Here is a 20,087-nt window from a genome sequence, read left to right on the forward strand (position 1 = left end):
CATGGTGGCTTATGCCTGTAATCCCAGCACTTTGGGAGGCAGAGGCAGGCAGATCACCTGAGATCAGCAGTTTGAGACCAGCCTGGCCAACATGCTGAAACCCCATCTCTACTAAAAATACAAAAATTAGCCAGACGTAATCCCAGCTACTTGGGAGGCTGAGGCACAAGAATCGCTTGAACCCAGGAGGTGGAGGTTGCAGTGAGCCAAGATTGCACCACTGCACTCCAGCCTGGGCAACAGAGTGAGATTCCTTCTCAAAATAAATAAATAAATAAATAAATAAAACAAATTCTTTTTTTTTTTATTTTGGTATATCTTTTCCCATCTTTTTACTTTTTTACTTTTTTAATACAGGGCCATAATCCAGGTTGGAGTGCAGTGGTACAATCATGGTTTATCCTATAGCCTCAACCTCCTGGGCTCAAGCTATCCTCCCTCCTTAACCTTCTGAGTAGCTGGGACTACAGGCACATCACGACTCCTGGCTAATTATTTTTCTTTTTATTTCTGTAGAGATGGGGTGTCCCTATGTGGCCCAGGCTGGTCTGCAACTCCTTGGTTCCAGCTATATTCCTACTTCAGCCACTGTTGTAAGTGCAGTGCTGGGATTACAGGTGTAAGCCACTGCACTCAGCATCTTTTTTTTTTTTTTTTTTTTTTTTTTTTTTTGAGATGGAGTTTCGCTCTTGTTGCCCAGGCTGGAGTGCAATGGTGCGATCTTGGCTCACTGCAAACTCTGCATCCCAGGTTAAAGCAATTCTCCTGCCTCAGCCTCCCGAGTAGCTGGGATTACAGGTGCCTGCCACAACACCCAGCTAATTTTTGTATTTTTAGTAGAGATGGGGTTTCACCACGTTGGCCAGGCTGGTCTCAAACTCCTGACCTCGCGATCCACCCCCCTCAGCCTCCCAAAGTGCTGGGATTACAGGCGTGAGCCACTGTGCCGGGCCTTAGCATCTATATTCTTTAGTTTAGGTGTGTTCCTATAAACAACAGAAGTGGGATTTTGTTTGTAGTGTTTTGTTTTCTGTCTGATAATCTCCTTTAATTGAAAATTTAACTCAATTTATATTTATTGAGATCACTGATATGTTTAGATTCATTTCTATCGTATACTACTGTCTTCTATTTTCTATATTATCTTTTTCTGCTTTTTAAAATCTCTATCAATGTTCAGTGATTTCACTATATCAAGCCGTTCTGTGATTATACGATAATTAACTTAAGATTTGTTTTGTTATGTGAATATGAAGATCCATGTCTTTCATCAATCCTAAAAGTAACTCAACTATTATCACTTTAAACATCTCACTCATGTTTTTTCTCTTCTTTCATTCTGGCTCTCCAATTAGATGTATGTTGCAATTTCTCTTTCTGTCCTCTCTATCTCCTAAAGTCTCTTGTATTTTCCAGCTCTGTCTCCTTGCTCTACCTTCTATATAATTTTCTCAGATCTATCTTCTATTTCAAAAATTTCCTTTTCAGCTATTTCTACTCTGCTGTATAACACATACAATAAATTTCCACTTTCATTTGTTAATTTTTCTTCATATCTCAAAATGCTCTTTGGTTCTTTTTTAAATGTATCTGTTTGTTTTTATAGTCTTCTGTCTTTTACCGTATTTTTAATAATCTATATTATTTTGAACATTATATGTAATTAATTTACATTCTACAAATGAAATTTCTAATAACAACAATCTTCGTAATCTACTTCTACAGTTTGTTTTTACTGATTTCTTTCACTGAGATGTTCTATTCTGTTTGTATTTAGTGATTATCTTTTTTTTATTTATTTTTTTATTATACTTTAAGTTTTAGGGTACATGTGCACATTGTGCAGGTTAGTTATATATGTATACATGTGCCATGCTGGTGCGCTGCACCCACTAACTCGTCATCTAGCATTAGGTATATCTCCCAATGCTATCCCTAAAAATATGGAACGCTTCACGAATTTGCGTGTCATCCTTGCGCAGGGGCCATGCTAATCTTCTCTGTATCGTTCCAATTTTAGTATATGTGCTGCCGAAGCGAGCACAGTGATTATCTTTTTAATGCAATCTCATATCCTTTGAAATTTTATCTATGAGAGTTATGTGTGACCTTTATTTAAAGTGCTTTCTTGTCACAGGATTTTTGCTTGCTTCTGCAAAGTACTTGGGGACACTATCAACCAAGTGTCACTTAAAAGTAAAATTTTACCTTTAGAGGTTTTGAGGTTACATAGGTACTATGAATATGGCTTACATAAGGGAGAAGTTATGAATTTTCTTCTGGTGAAACTTTCCTTTTCCTTCACTACACCCAGAACCAAATATCTCCCTCAAGAGCATTCTCTCTCGCTCTCTCTCTCTCTCTCTCCCTCTCGCTCTATCTACTCCCTACCCCCTGTCTCTTTTATTTGCTTATTTAATTCACAATAAGTATTGCCTTTCAGGGATCCTATTCATGCAGAGGTATTTGTAGTCAAATCTGCCAACTTTTGCCAGCCCAAACTAAATTTGTTTACAAAAAATGGTCTTTTAAATCCTAGGCTGTATGCAATGAAGAACTTCCAAACATCTTCAGAAAAAATGTCTGTTTCAGTGACATTCACCTTGCTTACTTCTCTTGATTTGTTAGTTCATGCTGTTCATGGACTCTGAGAATTCTCCTTACTTTCCACCAACTCAGCTATGCAATTAATTTTTTTTTTTTTTTTGAAACAAGGTCTCATTCTGTTGACCAGGCTGGAGTGTAGTGGTGCGATCTCGGCTCACTGCAATCTCTGCCTCCCGGGTTCAAACGATACTCCTGCCTCAGCCTCCCTAGTAGCTGGGACTACAGGCGCATGCCACCATGCCTGGCTAATTTTTTATATTTTTAGTAGAGACGAGGTTTCACTGTGTTAGCCAGGATGATCTCGTTCTCCTGATCTCGTGATCCGCTGGCCTCGGCCTCCCAAAGTAATTTTTAAACATACATATACTGTCTGGAATCTTTAGGTTTTTTGCTAATGAAAGGATTTCTCTAGACATTCAGTCTACCATACTGTCAGAAATACAAGGAAAGGATAACTATGGGGTTTCTGATTGGAAGACTGCAATGAAATGCTATGATTCTAGCCTTCTTTCTTCAACTCAGACTTTTGCACCTGATCGGACTTTCTGCTTTAAAAGGAACAAAACACAGAGCTGTGCTTAACTTCACTACACTTTTATGAAACGTCATGATCTTCACTAATTCTGGAACAAGGCTTACATTAGATACTACCAGCTTCATTATGAGAAGTGAGTATTAATTAACCATGGTGAGTAGCAAAGAACCAATAATCCTCCATTATGTGGGATTTAGAGTCAGAGATTCCTGTGGTGGAAAGAAATCCAGAGATTCATATGGTAGAATTAGGGACAATGGTAAGAAATTGAAATGGAAGAGAGAAAAACAGAGCCCAAACACTTACTTTATATTAATATGTCTGTATGTTGTCTAAAGAAAAAAAAAGAGAGAAAGAGAGAGAAAAATGGAGTTACACTATATTGAAGATTAAATTCCAGACAAAATATATTGTTGAAACATAACTTTTGAAAGACAAAGTCTAAATTGAGTCAGTACCTGATCTTAGAGATCTAAGATGCACACATGTTAGGTGTACAGATCTGACCATGTTAGACTGTCCATTTAACCTTTGGTCTTCTTCCTATATTCTCTCTCTGTGATGGGTACCACCAACCATTCATTTAGGCAAGTTAGACACTTAGAAATTATTCTTGAGGAATTTCTCGCACACTTGCCATTTCTAAATTATTACGAAGTCCCTTATATTTTGCCCTCAAAATTTCTCGGAAATCAATCTACTCTTCTCATATTCTCTACCAGTAACTTCCGTTAAGCTATCATGATCTGGTGCCTGAACTACTAAAATACTCTCTTGACTGGTCTTCCCGTATCTACCTTTGCCTCCACCCAATCCATTTTTCACCTGCCACCAGAATAATATATTCAAAATGTAAATCTGTTTACCTCATCTCCCTGCTTAAAATATCTCAGTAGCTTCTCATCAACATAGGCAAAGGCAAAAGCATTATCTACAAGATTCTTATTTTGACCCTTACTATCTCTCAAATTATATTCTTCATGATACTGTTTTCTCCAACTATACTGGCCTTCTTTATTTTCTTCATGTTCAGCAGTGCTCTCTCCTGCACCAGAAGGTCTTTGCAAATATTCCTCTTTTTTTCCTTTGTTTTCTAAGTTAATTTTCACTCATCATTTAGATATCAGCTCAGTTATAACTTTCTCAGTGAAGCTCTTTCTGCGCTTTCTTGATTAGATTGTATCAGCTATTGCATAGTCTTATGGCATCACATACTTCTTATTAAATAAGCCTGGAGTAATTGCAGTTATTGAATTAATGTCTACCTTGACTGTAGCTGGAAGCTCCATAAATACAAGGATATTACCTAACATATTACTGCCCCTAGGAAATAGTTTATTTTCTTTTTAATTTTAAAATATATCAGAGATGAAAGCATGCATATAATGCATTTGTGCAGGTAAAAGGCTAACAATAAATGAAACACCAAGTAACTTACCTAAGTGAAGAAAGAGAACACTGACACTCTGGGAAAGCCCCGGTTGTGCCTCTCTCCAATCATACACCCACCTGCTAGGTCTAGATTTAAATGATTCAGCATTAACCTGAGGTTTTGATCAATATTCCTACCTTCCCTTTACAAAATGTAAGTAATAATATTATTACTCATGTTGATGAGTATACCTCTAGTTTATATGTTCTCACCACAATGTAATGTTCCATTATAAGTATATAAAGCAATGTTTTATGCATATTGATGGACATTGGGATTCTTTGTTGATTTCTACTACTAAAACAACGTTGCTTTGATTGATAGTACTGTACATACTTCCTCTTATTCATGTGCCAGACTTTGTGAAGGATGCACCCTGAGGAAAAGAACTGCTGGCTTAAATAGTGCTACACAAACCTTCAGGGTTCATTTGCATTAATAAAATATAAGTTATTTGATATAATACACATAACATATATATACATTTATAGGGCTAGTATATAAATTCTGTTTATTTTCCACATTTTTCTCAATATACCCTGCTATTATCTAAATCAAAGAAACATAGGCTTATTACAATTTAACCTATTATACTAATATATATTCATTCATTCAACAAATACTTATCAAGGCATTCGCTATCTGTAAAGTACTATACTAGATGAGAAGATAGTCTTTATTTTGTTTTATTTATTTATTTTTTTTTTTGAGACAAGGTCTCACTCTGTCACCCAGGTTGGCGTGCAATGGTGCAATCTCAGCTCACTGCAACCTTCACCTCCCACGTTCAAGCAATTCTCCTGCCTCAGCCTCCCAAGTAGCTGGGACTACAGGTGGTGCCACCACACCAGGCTGATTTTTGTATTTTTAGTAGAGACGGGGTTTCACCATGTTGGCCAAGCTGGTCTCGAACTCCTGACCTCAAGTGATCCACCCGCCTCAGCCTTCCAAAGTGCAGAGATTACATGTATGATCCACCATGCCTAGCCTATTCTTAATTTTTTAATATTTTTATTTCAACAGTTAATTAGAGTCTGGATGCCTGTCAGATGTTCAACATCACAGCCTACTCACTGATACTCACAAGGTAACATGCATTCAAAGAAATACAGAGAGATCATGAGTAAAAGAATACCTGCAAATAACCAGTACATGGTATGCTGTAAATTTTTGATAAGACTGGTCTAAAAAGATTACTTATTATCACCTCACTTCTCATGTAATAGCAATATCATTGAACATTAACTAAAACATTTTTTCAAAATTAAAACCACTTAAAAAACAATACGAAAAAGAATACACAGATTTAAAATATTTAAATCTGATTATTGCCTTGCATTAAAAATTAATCATTGTATTTATCCCTAACCCCATCATGATCCCAGGCCTGAAAATGGAGTTACATAATGGAGTTTTAACAAGCGACTGTAATACTCCCAAATATGAACTAAACATTAACATAATTCGATCAGTGTCAGGGAGTTCCATAGTACTTAGCCAATCATTACCTCTTCGCATCTATTCTTTTCACTAAACAACCTTTTATCCTCCAATAAATAAGAATTGCCAATCATTACCTCTTCCCACCTTCTCTTTTCACTAAACAACCTTTTATCCTCCAATAAATAAAAATTGCAATAATGGAAACATTGTCTGGTCTGCACCTCAACAATATTATTAAGGTTAAAACAGTGGCTATAATTTAGGTGTCCCAGAGAGAAAATATTTATTGCCGGCACACCCTAACAAACAAATGAAAGCCTGTGATGAAGGAAATTTTTTCTGAGTTCACTTCCTGGTTCAGAGGTATAAGAGAAGATATAAGAGAAGTGCTTAATTTAGAGAAAATTATGCTATAAGATGACCAGAAGAGATAATTTGTAAGAATAGCTTAAGTTCTTTAAAATGTATTGCTCTGATAATCTTAGTTAAATAAAAAGTATGATAAGTCTAGAGGAAGTGCAATGGAGAAACACAGAGATCAGGGAAGATGTGATTCTGGACAGACACAATGGCATGAGCGAAATCCATGAGGAATGGAAGTGAAGGGTGCTTACAGCCAAAACAGTATGACAATAAAAGTCTAAAAACTTAGGAATATATTGTTGTGAAAAAATAGTTATATAGGTGCATGTACAGTAAGCTTATACGGAAAGAAAGGAAATGACCAAAGGCAAGTGGAATTAGTTGTTTCTAGACTCTGCTACCACTTTTCTAAATTATTTGATCTCTCTCCTTTTAAATGATAGTGTAATATTCTTACCAATTGACAAAATAGAAATATTTCCATTTATATTTTAAATAGATTTTATACCTTAAAAAACTAATATTAGCTAAACACATGTATCCCCTATGGTCCAGTAATTCCACTCTTGGAAATATACCCATCAGAAAGGAGTGTCAAGTCCAGTAAAAGACATGTAAACTATGTTCAAGACAGCTTTATTGTAATAGCCTAAAACGGGAAACCCAATTAACCATCGACAGTAGATTTGGTAAATTATTTGTGGCATATTCATCCAATGGCATACCACAGAACAACAGAAAAATACACAGCAAGACAGTAAAATAGGCGAAATTAATCTTTGCCTAGTTAGGAGCCCAGTGATACTTTTGGGAAGTTGGAAATTTCCTATGTGGCATAGCAATGGCTACAGAAGTGTATATATATATAAAATATATAATATATATAAATATTATATATATAACATATATAATATATATGTAAAAATTTGAGTGTATGATTGTGTATGATTAAGATTGGCTACCATTAACTTAAAAAAATCATTTAAAAGCAAAAGCAATACAAGGATATATGTTAAAAGCCAGAAAAAGGCTAATTTGTTGACTCACTAAATTAACTTCTGGAAGTTAATACTAGATAAGTTGATTTTTTAAAAGCTGCATTGGGCTGGGCGCGGTGGCTCACACCTGTAATCTTAGCACTTAGGCAAGCCAAGGCGAGAGGATCACTCGAGGTCGGGAGCTCAAGATCAGCCTCGCCCAAATGGTGAAACCCCGTCTCCACTGAAGTACAAAAATTAGCCAGGCATGATGGCAGGTGCCTGTAATCCCAGCTACTCAGGAGGCTGAGACAGGAGAATCACTTGAACCTAGGAGACAAAGGTTGCAGCGAGCCGAGATTGCACCACTGCACTCCAGCCCAGGTGGCTGAGCGAGACTCCGTCTCAAAAAAAAAAAAAAATAAATAAATAAATAAATAAATAAATAGGCTGCATTGATGTCGGTGAAGCTGCAGAGAAAAAGGAAATGCTTACACACTATTGGTGGGAATGTAAATTAGTTCAGTCACTGTGGAAGGCAGTTTGGAGATTTCTCAAAGCACTAAAAATAGAACTCCCACTTGACCTGGAAATCCCATTACTAGGTATGTACTCAAAGGAAAATAAATGATTTTACCAAAAAGACAAATGCATTTGTATGTTTATCGCAGCTCTATTCACAATAGCAAAGACATGGCATCAACCTTGGTGCCCATCAATGGTGGATTCGATAAAGAAAATATGGTATGTATATATATACCATGGAATACTATGCAGCCATTTAAAAAAGAAAGAAATCATGTTCCTTGCAGCAGAATGGATGCAACTGGAGGCCATTATCCTATGCAAATTAACACAAAAACAGAAAACCAATTATTGCATGTTCTCATTTATAAGTGGGCACTAAATCTTGGGTAGACATGGACATACAGTTACGAACAGTAGACTCTGGGAACTCCAAAAGGTGGGAGGGAGAGAAAGGGGCAAGAGCTGAAAAACTTCCTCTTGGGTATTACGTCCACTATCTGAGTTATGGGATCAATAGAAGCCCAGATTTAATATTATCCAATATACCCTTGTAACAAACCTGCACATGTGGCCCCTGAATCAAAAATAAAAATGGAAATTTAAAAAATAAAGGTAAAAAATTTAAAATGCTGTATTAATAAACACTCTCAACCTGTACAAAAATTTTAAAAAGGGTTAGGTAGATTGTATTATTTCTATTTAATGAACATTTAATTTGATATTAAGAAGATAATGCTAAATATTACTTTAATAAGGAAAAAATAATTCAATAATCAACGTAAAAATCCATATACAAATTACTCATAGTGAATAAATATAAAACATACACCTGCCAACAAACACACACATATAAGAAACTGGACAGGGCCGGGTGCGGTGGCTCATGCCTGTAATCTCAGCACTTTGGGAGGCCGAGGCAGGCGGATCACGAGGTCAAGAGATCAAGACCATCCTGGTCAACGTGGTGAAACCCGTGTCTACTAAAAATACAAAAATTAGCTGGGTGTGGTGACGCATACTTGTAGTCCCAGCTACTCGGGAGGCTGAGGCAGAAGAATTGCTTGAACCCGGGAAGTTGAGGTTGCAGTGCACCAAGATCGCCCCACTGCACTCCAGCCTGGAGACAGAGCGAGACTCCTTATCAAAAAAAAAAAAAGAAAGAAAGAAAGAAAGAAAGACACTGGGCAGAAGGTTTCAAAGAAGGAAGTATATGTGTGCTGGATAGTGATTTAATTCTCATTTTAAAAAATTCTTTGAATGTTCCGTTTCTGCTTTTATAATTAAGAATAGTCATAAATAGCTGGGTGCAGTGGCTCACGCCTGTAATCCCAGCACTTTGGGAGCCCCAGGTGGGCAGACCACGAGGTCAGGAGATCAAGACCATCCTGGCTAACACGGTGAAACCCCGTCTCTACTAAAAATACAAAAAAAATTAGCCAGGCGTAGTGGCGGGTGCCTGTAGTCCCAGCTAGTCGGGAGGCTGAGGCAGGAGAATGGCATGAACCTGGGAGGCGGAGCTTGCAGCGAGCCCAGATCGTGCCACTGCACTCCAGCCTGGGCAACAGAGTGAGACTCCATCTCAAAAAAAAAAAAAAAAAAAAAATGATAAAGAAGTCATAAATATATTGAGAGTTATGAGAGCTAACTAATGTAAAATGTTATTAAGGGCAGAGCTAAGCCAAAAGAAGAGGGATTATACTTTCAGATAAGGTGAATGACTTAGAGAAGGCATGGAGGGAGAAAAAAGTATAAAATTATGGAAGAGGGAACAAAATTCCAGGCCAAAAATATTTCAAATGGATGTATAGTTGGGTACAAGTTTATGGAATAGGAGAAGGTCAAGGAAGAAAGACCAAGTGTTGAAAGAACAAATTAAGACAGCTGAATCTCACAGAGGAAGATATAATATTGCAATTAAGCCCAGCAGAATATCATCTCTGCTCCTAACTGGTTGTGTAACACCCATCTGTAAAATCGGAATGATAATAATATAGTTATCAACTTGTTATGAGGACTAAATGAATTAATGCTGATAAAGCATTTAGAGCAGTGCCTGCAAATAATAAATGCTCAATAAATATTAGATAATGCATCCTGGCTAACACGGTGAAACCCCGTCTCTACTGAAAAATAGAAAAAATTAGCTGGGCATGGTGGCGGGCGCCTGTACTCCCAGCTACTCAGGAGGCTGAGTCAGGAGAATGGCGTGAACCTGGGAGGCGGAGCTTGCAGTGAGCCGAGATCGCACCACCGCACTCCAGCCTGGGTGACAGAGTGAGACTCCGTCTCAAAAGAAAAAAAAAAGATAATGCAGCAGAGAAATAAGTTGTCAGAGAACATAACGAGGAAAGATTAATTTCACTGGATTATTTCCTAAATTTAGCCTTTATTTAAAAAAACTTAAAATATATAGCCTTACAAAGTTTGTAAGGCTTACATTTACTTTGATAATGATTTTCCTCATCACTTAGAAATTTGACATTAATTTTACCTAGTATTCACTGAGGCCTGATTCACACAATTGCAGCTTTGCAGAAATCCAACATGAAACAGTAGCTGAACAAGCACTGCCCTGATCATATAAACAATGGTACTTATTTCCATGTGAGCCTAAAAGCTAATTTAACACTTAGAACTTACTGGATATCATAATGGCTAGAAAACAGATAAATTACTGTGGGGAAAATACTAGCTTTTGGTTGAGTATTCAACAGAGCTATTATTATTTCACTAATAGTCTGTCATCTGGACCTAGAAAATAGACACTGTACAGGTAAAATACCTTCCTATTTCCCCGCCCCTCACAGCATAAGTAGTAAGATATATGGAATAGTCACTAGGGAGCTTGTATTGCCCACTGATCTCAGTTTCCTTCTCTGAAATTTATTTTGTTGTTATCCTTCCCCTAAAGTTCTTTTGCTACTGTTTTCTCAAAGTAGAACACAACAGCACAATGAAGAGGTAAGTAACTTTCTCCATCTACCCTTCACCTGACGCGCACACACACATAGAAACAAACAAATGAAAAAAGAGTAGTTTCCAGGGTCTGCATCATCAACCATATATAGAAGAAAAACATGCCCTATTGCTCAAGGCAATCTCCACGTGCACCGTGCATGTGGAGAAACGAGATGGTCTATGCCAGCAGTGGCCTCTACTAGCAGGAGCAGCACCTGCAAACTTGCTACAAATGCAAGTGCTCGGCACCATCCTAGACCTACTGAGTCCCAGGGTGAAGCCAAAAAATCTTCACAGTTACTAGCTTCCCAGCTGATTCTGATGCCCACTCAAGTTTGTGAACCACTTGCATGTGCAATTTCCGTGTAAACTGCCTCTTACATAAATCTTAAAAGTTGCAGAAACTCTAGCAGCACTGTCAACTCTCCAGTGTAAACTAACCCCTGTCAACCCTATTTATCTTCAAACATAATTAAGATAGAGATGATAGGTTTTCCATAAATGCCAGAAAATATTTTTCCCATACATCTATTTAAAAGTCATTGAAAATAGAAAGCTGGTATATCTAATCTAAAAAACCAATTCAAAGTTAAATTGTCACAAAATTGAATAAAAAGTCATCCCAGATGATAAAGGAATGGTGCAGATTAAACTTCCTTTAAATAACCCTTAGACCTGGACTGACCAACTAGGTAGCCACTGGCCACATGACATGTGGTCATAGAGCTCTGAACTGTGACTGCGAGAAAGTGAGATGTGCTGCAAATGTAAAATGCACAGATTTCCAAGACCTACCATGAAAAAGGAACAGGAAAGATCTCATTGATAATTTGGCTTGCTTTGTTTTTTCTCATTAATAATTTGTACATTTATATTGGCTATACATTGAAATGATTATATTTTTAATATATTGGGTTAAATAAAATAGATTATTAAAGTGACTTTCCTTTGTTTCTACTTACCTGCTATGTGGCTATAAGAGAACTAAAAGTACACATGAGGCTGAATTATACTTTCATTGTCCAGTACTGCTTTAGAGTCCTCAACTAGCACTTCTTAGTAATCATCATATCTTAATCTAAACAAAAATAATTAAGTCATGTAATTTACATTTTCAAGTTATATGTAAAGAATGAGTCAGAGTTATTTTGTTTGTTTTGCTTCATTAAATACTCGGCATCCTAATTTCCTTTCTCCTCTTGCTGCCTGGCCTTCTGTGACAATGTCCACTCAACCGTCTGCTGCTGAGACCTCCCAGTCAGCTGGGTCTATTTAGTTATCTCCAATCATCAATAAATATGAAAAAAGACACCTGTACAAATCAGAGGAAACTCACAGAAACTGAGAACTAAAGGATAAAATATATTCATATGATGTTTATGTGTGGGAGGTCGGGGAAGGGTTTGGAAGGAATATTGAACACAAATGATGAAGGAAGTCCCTGAGATAAAAAACAGCTTGACTAATTTGAGGAGAATGAAGAAAACTCAGATGCGACTAAAACTTCAGGGGTCAAGAGAGTTGCAAGAGGTAAAAGAGAGACAGCTGAGGCCGGAACGTCAAATGCCTCATAGGCCGCAAGAAAGAGTCTGGACTTTATTCCTAGTACAATGAGAAACCAATCAGATGATTTTAAGCAGGAAGATAACATATTCTTATTTATGTTTTAAGAATGTCCTCCTTGAAGGGAGCAATGTGGTTACGGAGAAAGCAGTTCGTAGACTTACAGCAGTTGTCCACGTACACAATTGGCTCAGACAACATAGCAGCAGTAGAGATAAAGATAAGTAGAAAATGTGAGGCCCAATTGAAGTTAATATTGGCAGATCTCTAATTTACTGATGAATTAGATAAGATGTGTAAGGAGAAGACAGAAATTAAGAAGACTCCTGGCTTTTGATTTAAGCAAAAAATTGGGAGTTTTCTTTTTAACCTAGTTCTGATATCATGAGGACATTAAAAATAATAGCGAAAAAATATTTCAGTTGATTAAGCAACTACCAAGTGCCAGAAATGGTGCTGAGTGTTGTCTTACATATGTTGTTCAATTGAAGATTCTCAGGAATCCTATGAAAGTTAAGTGGTAGTATCCCATATTAGAGATGTGCAAACTAAAGCACAAAGAAGTTAAATAGCTAGGACCTGATACATTTATCTAAATCACTAAACCACTGTTCCTAATACATTTATTGCAAGATGGCTAAAGTCATAACACTACTAATCACTCGCTGTTTTAAAACAGATGCACTGGGCCGGGCGCGGTGGCTCACGCCTGTAATCCCAGCACTTTGGGAGGCCGAGGCGGGTGGATCACGAGGTCAGGAGATCGAGACCATCCTGGCTAACACGGTGAAACCCCGTCTCTACTAAAAATACTAAAAATTAGCCGGGCGTGGTGGCGGGCGCCTGTAGTCCCAGCTACTCGGGAGGCTGAGGCAGGAGAATGGCGTGAACCCGGGAGGCGGAGCTTACAGTGAGCCGAGATCGCGCCACTGCACTCCAGCCTGGGCGACAGAGCGAGACTCCGTCTCAAAAAAAAAAAAAAAAAAAAAAAACAGATGCACTGGAGTGAGCACACTCTTCTAAACATCCGTGAGCTGAAATTACATTGTCAGTGACATTGAAGTGTTTGTGGGTGTGAATCGTGGAGCTTGTACTGCAATCAGAGTTGTTAGGATTTTACCTGAGAAACTCTGAAATCACCAGTTTAATGCATAACTTCAAATACAGAAACTGCCCTTTGTATCTTAAAGGCTTATGTGTATTTATCTCTTTCAAACAGGACAGAGGGGAAGCCACCATAGATAGTGTCCCTCGGAATGGGTCTGACATCTTGAAACTTTGGCTCAGCATGAAGGGTGCTTTGCTGTGTTTTTCTTTCCATTGATTCAAGAGAAGTTCCCAGTTTAGTAGCCTCTGGATTATTGTTTGTGTAAATTCAATGCTTCCTACTAAAACTCACCATTTATAAATTAAGGTGATACATAAATGCCTGTATGAGGACCTGAACCGAGCAGAGTACAAAAGCCTTAAAGAAATACTTAAACTGTTTCTCCCAAATGCAAACACAGTATCTGCCTTGCTTTGGAGTTCAGCTTACTTTGGCATTGTTGTTTAACTTCTGATAGTCTCAGGGACACAAACATGCATGTCCACAGAACTTCCCTCTGCTGCTATTTAATCAAAACACTATCGTTTACTCAAAGGCCATGATGGGAAAATAGTGGTTTGTACATAAGTAGCAGACAAAAATTATTTTTTAAAAAACAAGAGACTTATCACAGGCAGGTGCAGTGGCTCACGCCTGTAATCCCAGCACTTCAGGAGGCCGAGGCAGGCGGATCACCTGAGGTCAGGAATTAGAGGTCGGTGTGGCCAACATGGAGAAACCCCGCCTCTCCTAAAAATACAAAATTAGCCAGGCGTGCTGGCTCATGCCTGTAGTCCCAGCTACTCGGGAGGCTGAGGCAGGAAAATCGCTTGAACCCGGGAGACGGAGGTTGCTGTGAGTTGAGATCGCGCCATTGCACTCCAGCCTGGGCAACAAGAGAGAAACTCCATCTCAAAAAAAAAAAAAAAAGAGAGAGAGAGAGAGACTTATCACTAGGTTATTCATGAAAGATTCTTCTTTCTATATATTCAGTGACTCCGGATATCATCCTCAAGCCACATCAATTTTGCCATTTGTCCTAGCCAGAAGGACTTGTCAAAGGGGGAATATACTAAGACCAAATATGAGGAAAGTGTGGATGAGGATATGAGTGTTAAGAGAGAGGAAAGCTTTCTACAAGTAAACATAAATGGTTTTGATTCTAGATGTTTGAACCGAGTTGATTTAATTGATAGTCGAAAACAAATATATGCGTAGACTGTAAGGAAGATTTAAAACATCCAAGCTTCTAATGAGACAAAACCATTTTATGGTTGCCCTGTTATTATTGGCTGAACTGTGTGTCCCTCCCAAAATCATATGTTAAAGTCTTAACCCCCAGTAGTACCTCCGAAAGAAATAACTAAGGTAAGATGAAGTCAAGTTGGTGGGCCCTCATACAATATGACTGGTGTCCTTATAAAAGGAGATCAGGACACAGACAGCACACCAATCTAGGGGCGGCCACATGAGGACACCAGGAGGAAGCAGCCATCTGCAAGCCAAGGAGAAGGGCTTCAGAAGATACCAAGCCTGCTGAAACCTTAATCTTAAATTTCTAGCCTCCAGAACTGTGAAAAGATAAATTTCTGTTATTTAAGCCACCCAGTATGTGGAATTATGTTATGGCGGCCCTAGCAAACTAACACTCCTACCTAAAATATATGTGTGTGTGTGTGTGTGTGTGTGTAGACACACACACATTTATAATTAAGTATTCAAAATTTATCGTGCAAAACTAGATAAAAATTAATACCATAAGCACCAGCTTCTATGTGATCAAACATGTGACTATTATCATTTTTATTCCTGATTTCATAAATTAGTTTCAATTAAAATTTCATGTTCAGGGTTTTACAAAATCTATTCTAACATGTCTCAGAAGTCAATCTGCCGTATTGTTTATTTACACATGAAATATCAGTTAAATTATTTTCACCTAATAGATGCTCAAATTGAATTCAGTGAAATCATTCATATGCTTCATATAAATAATTGATAGAACACAAAGAAGGAGAAAAATAAAATTACCTTATTTCATTTTTAGCTTTAGAAGATACTGTAAAAACTGAGATGAGATTAATAGCATAAGACCTTATTAGTATTTAAGTTATTATCAGAAGAAACTGGGCTCTGGAGACGAATGGACTTGGTTCCTATTTAATGCTTACACTAATTGTTTAGTCTCACTGGGTATTCATAACATCTCCTTGACTCAGTTTCCTTAGTAGCATAGTGGAGATAACAATATCTTATGCCATATAGAGTTATTGAAAGAATTAAACAATTTAATATATGTGAAGCATTTAGTATCTAGCACACATAAACTGAACAAATGTTAACTCCCTGTAATCCCAGCTATTCAGAAGGCTGAGGCAGGAGGATGACTTGTCGCCAGGAGTTTGAGGCTACAGTGAGCTATGATCATACCACTGCACTTCAGCCTGGGTGACCCTCATCTATAAAAAATAAAAGTAACAGAATGTTGACTAGTCACAGCAGCGTGTGTGTGTGTGTGCGCGCACACGCGTGCGAGCATGCACATGCTCGTATGTGTGTGTACCAAACCTACAGTAATTGGAATAAATATATAGAAATATTAATATAAAGAAGAATCAAGATAGCAAGCAATTACACATTTATTAAGTACATCCACCTTTTGCCAGACTCTATGCTGAGCACTTTAAATGCCATCTTATTTATGTTTCACAATGTACAGTAAACTGGGTAGGGAGAGCTTCAGGAAGTTTGCTAACATGCTTAAAGCTGCAGGCTTGAATCACGTGTATTAAACTCCAAAACCTGCATGTGTTTTTCATCACCCCAAACTAATTAAGTAATATGAACATAAACAGAATGATTTTGCAAATTTATTTTAAAAGAAGCTCAAGACTTCTAGGTTTATCTGTGAGAAAATGGCAGGTCCCATGCGAAGTCTACCTAGACATGCTGTACAATACTTCAGCAGTTTTCTTAAAGTGATTTTGAACTGATCACACAAAAGAGACACAAATAACATACAGTAATGTGTATGAGCATATTAAACATAATTACTATTAAAATCATTTTTACCTTCCTTTTAAGGGTACAGCATTTTAATATGGAGAAGCCACACACTGGCAAGTAGACTTCAATTTCTCTCGGTTATAAGCCACTGGTACTTTACCATAAAAAGAACCTATAGGAGTTAAAAATGGGTGAAAATTTTGAAAACACAGCAAATCAGGACATTTCAAAGCTTCCAAGTAAGTTCAAAAACTGAAGAAAAAAATGAAAATGTCCAAATCATGAGCCTGTTCAGCAGGTAATTTTTATTCATGTTTCCGAAGTTGATCTGATGTTCGAATTGCATGTCAGCCGTATGCAGAAAAAAGTCAGGGCAGAGCCCAGAGCAAGACAATGAAATCAGAATATACTGAACAAAAGGACTGTGTTTGAAAAAGTAAGTTCTTTGAATTCCCATGAGAAATTAAAATTAAAACAACAAAATTAAAAACAAAGAACTTGATCACATTATTTTTGTCTTAACATATTAACTAACATATAATTTTACTTTATCTAGAGTCAGGTTACAAATAAAAGACAACTAAAAAAAATTCACAGAATTAAAATATCTTCTGAGATTTTGAAATTTTTGTGAACCATTCTATAATAACTGTGAATTGTCATTTTTAAAGTACGGGTATACAACCCAAACTTTATCAGAAACTATTGTACCACCTGCCAGAGCTCAGCAGGACACTCTCCCCTGCCCTATTGGGAAAGTGCCCTTCTGAGCCCTTGTAGACCAATCCAGCTATCATTCGTTCCTCACACTCCATTAAATGTACACATACATGCCCCCCGCCCCCCAACACACACACATGCACACACTGGTTGAAAAGGCATTGACTTAAACCCCAAAAACCTATATTTGATATTGACTTCACATGGCCCCAAGTCTCTGCGCCTTCACATAGTTGTCACAGGACTAAAGTAAATTGATCCAGGGGGAAACACTGTAGACCGTGTATATAAAAACACTCTATAAACTGCAATGCTCAATTCTTAGTATAACTATTGTTATTGTATTGATATTTATTAGTATTGGTGCTCACAAAAAGAGTCTAAATTCCGTAAGTCTTTATATTCAGGCTACTCTTTATTTTTGAAAACTCATTTTCTATCACCTTTTTCTATTTTACTCCATATTGAGGCCTCATAAATCCAATTTTTTATTTTTTCTTTTGTACATGCTATTCCCATTTATGAATGTAATATCTTTACCCTTTTTCTCTTTATCAAATCCTATCCCTTGTATAAGAATAAATTCATGTGGGGAGAAATATTTTCAAAACCCATATCTTGAAAAGGACTGATATCTATAATATATATAGAACTCTTCTAACTTGATAATGAAAAAAAACAAACAACTCAGTTTTTAAAAGAAGGGGACTGCATAGGATTTGAACAAAACTTCACCAAAGATAATCATTTATGTTACATAAGCTCATGAAAAGACGTTCAGAATCATTAGTCATTAGGGAAATACAAATTAAAATCACAATGAAATATCTTATATCTTTTAGAATGTCTAAAATTAGAAGACTGATCATACCAAGTGTTGGTTAGGATGTAAAGAAACTGAAACTCTCAAGCCCTACTGGTGGGAATGTAAAATGGGACAACTACTCTGGAAACCAGATTGGTAATTCTTTGCCTATGATCCAACCATTCTATTCCTAGGTAATCATATAAGACAAATGTAAGTGTACACACCAAGACTTGATACAAGAAAGTTCGTAGCAGCGTTATTTGTAATAGCCAAAACCTGGAAACAACCCAAATGTTCATCAAGTGAATGGATAAACAAATTGCAGAATATCTATACAACATTATGCTATTTAGCAAAAAATATTTTTAAAAACAACTATTGATACATGCAACCAAATAAATGCATATCGAAATAATTACACTGAGTGAAATATGCCAGACACAAAATAATACTGCATGACCCCATGGATATAAAATTCTAGAAAATGCAAATGAATTTACAGGTCCAGAAAGTAGATCAATGGTTGCTTTGGGACAGGGGAGGAAAGGATGGCAAGGAACAGGAGAAAGAGTGTATAAAAGAGCTTTAGAAAACCTTTGGAGGTGTTGGCTATATTCACTATCTTTGCTGTGGTGATTTCATGGGTATATACATATATCAAAACTTCTCAAATTGTACACTTTAAATATATGCCATTTATGGTATGTCAATAACACCTCATAAATCCAGGGTTTTTTTTTTCTCCCCCAAAGGAATAAACTCCTGATGCACACCGTAAGATGAATGAATCTCAAAATAATTATGCTAAATTAAAAAAAAAGACATAAAAGGGTACATAGTATATGATTCCATTTATATATTATCCTGGAAAAGGCAACATTAATGACAGAAATCAGATCGGTGGTTGCCTTGGGTGTAGTGGAGGGGAAAAATTACAAAAAGGCACAGGGAGTTTGAGGGGGATGCGTGCAGAAATGTTCTTTATCTTCATTGTGGTAATGGTTACAAAACTACATACATTTGTCAAAACTCACTGAAGCACATGCATAAAAAGGGGTTTTACTGATTGCAAATTATATCTCAATAAACCTGACTTAAAAATAAAGAATTTACATTTATTTTCTTAATTAACCTACTCCAGGAAAAGTGAGTGGGCTTTTCACTGTTTTAATAATACTTCCCCAGGACTCAACAATTATACTTAGCATGGTGAATAATAATTTTTTAATTTTTTTTTAAATTTTTTAGACAAAGTCTCTCTTTGTCACCTAGGCTGGAGTGTAATGGTAAAATCTCGGCTCACTGCAATCTCCACCTCCTAGGTTCAAGCAATTCTCTTGCCTCAGCCTCCCAAGTAGCTGAGCTTACAGGCGCCCGCCACCATGCCCACACTAATTTTTTTGTGGGGTTTCACCATGTTGACCAAGCTGGTTTCAAACTCCTGACCTCAAGTGATCCACCCGCCTCGGCCTCCCAAAGTGCTAGGATTACAGGCATGAGCCACCATACCCAGCCGATAATTTTTTTTTATAGTTATCCCCAGCCAGACAGGAGAACTTTAGGAAAGGGTTGTTTCTAAGTCATTGCTGAGAAATATAGAAATGTAGGTCAGTTTCAATCTCTCTCACCCCTTCATCTTACATATTCTATAATTGATCAATTCAGTTTAAATACCTTTGAAACCTACAGATTCTAATCTCTTCTCACCTTCATTGCCACTGGACACTATCGTAGAAGTTCTTACTATTCCCCTCCCCACCCCTCCCCTCCTTTCCCCTCCCCTTCCCTCCCTTGCCCTCTCCTGTCCTCCTCTCCTCTCCCTTTCTTTCCGTCTTTAACCCATTTTCCAAAACGCTGTCAGTCAATCTTAAGAAAAAAACATCATAACTCAACCTGCTTAAAGATTTTGATGGCTTCCTGGTGCCTAGCAGACATCATCCAATCCTTGTTACCCACATTCAATATTGTTAGAATCTGGCTCAGTGTTCCTTCCCCACTTCATCTCTTGCTACTATTCCTACTGCAAGTCCAATCTCCTCTGCCCCAAATACTTTTCTAAT

The 20,087-nt window shown here is 37.3% G+C and overlaps 1 protein-coding gene and 1 non-coding gene across 3 annotated transcripts in view; both read right to left on the reverse strand.

The window, feature by feature from the left end:
- Positions 1-20,087, reverse strand: part of HNF4G (hepatocyte nuclear factor 4 gamma) — a 155,560-nt gene that overhangs the window by 130,026 nt on the left and 5,447 nt on the right. The gene's annotated exons all lie outside the window — the stretch shown is intronic.
- On the reverse strand, positions 1,938-2,044 carry LOC134759142 (U6 spliceosomal RNA). Its single transcript, XR_010135076.1, has one exon. It is a non-coding gene; the product is annotated as a U6 spliceosomal RNA (small nuclear RNA).

This window comes from Gorilla gorilla, chromosome 7 (genome assembly GCF_029281585.2).
Source record: "Gorilla gorilla gorilla isolate KB3781 chromosome 7, NHGRI_mGorGor1-v2.1_pri, whole genome shotgun sequence".
In the NCBI taxonomy this organism is placed as follows: domain Eukaryota; kingdom Metazoa; phylum Chordata; class Mammalia; order Primates; family Hominidae; genus Gorilla; species Gorilla gorilla.